At 40.4% G+C, this 958-nt stretch overlaps 1 non-coding gene across 1 annotated transcript; it reads right to left on the reverse strand.

The window, feature by feature from the left end:
• Positions 1-229: 229 nt before the first annotated feature.
• Positions 230-336, reverse strand: LOC127746107 (small nucleolar RNA R71). The gene has a single exon (XR_008007727.1). It is a non-coding gene; the product is annotated as a small nucleolar RNA R71 (small nucleolar RNA).
• Positions 337-958: the final 622 nt, after the last annotated feature.

The raw sequence follows: 958 nt of genomic DNA on the forward strand, positions 1-958 counted from the left end.
GACTTCCATCAGAAGATCCTTTTCAGTTCTTAACTGAATTCTTGCAGATCTGTGATACTGTTAAGACCAATGGGGTTGACCCGAGGTCTACATGCTTATGCTTTTCCCTTTTGCTGTAAGAGACAGAGCTAGAGTATGGTTGGACTCTCAACCTAAAGATAGTCTGAACTCTTGGGATAAGCTGGTCACGGCTTTCTTAGCCAAGTTCTTTCCTCCTCAAAAGCTGAGTAAGCTTAGAGTGGATGTTCAAACCTTCAGACAGAAAGAAGGTGAATTCCTCTATGAAGCTTGGGAGAGATACAAGCAACTAACCAAAAATTGTCCTTCTGACATCCTTTCAGAATGGACCATCCTGGATATATTCTATAATGGTCTGTCTGACTTGTCTAAGATGTCATTGAACCATTCTGCAGGTGGATCTATTCACCTGAAGAAAATGCCTACAGAAGCTCAGGAACTCATTGACATGGTTGCAAATAACCAGTTCATGTACACTTCTGAAAGGAATCCTGCGAATAATGGGACGCCTCAGAGGAAGGAAGTTCTTCAAATTGATGCTCTGAATGCCATATTAGCTTAGAACAAAATGTTGAGTCAGCAAGTCAACATGATTTCTCAGAGTCTGAATGGATTGCAAAATAAATCCAATAGTACTAAAGAGGCATCTTCTGAAGAAGAAGCCTATGATCCTGAGAATCCTGCAATAGCAGAGGTGAATTACATGGGTGAAGCCTATGGAAACACCTATAATCCCTCATTGAGGAATCATCCAAATTTCTCTTAGAAGGATCAACAAAAGCCTCAACAAGGCTTTAATAATGGTGGAAGAAATAGGTTTAGTAACAGCAAGCCTTTTCCATCATCTTCTCAGCAACAGACAAAGAATTCTGAGCAGAGTTCCTCTAACTTAGCAAACCTAGTCTCTGATCTATCTAAGGCCACTCTAAGTTTCATGAAT

The sequence above is a fragment of the Arachis duranensis genome, chromosome 3 (genome assembly GCF_000817695.3).
Source record: "Arachis duranensis cultivar V14167 chromosome 3, aradu.V14167.gnm2.J7QH, whole genome shotgun sequence".
Lineage (NCBI taxonomy): Eukaryota > Viridiplantae > Streptophyta > Magnoliopsida > Fabales > Fabaceae > Arachis > Arachis duranensis.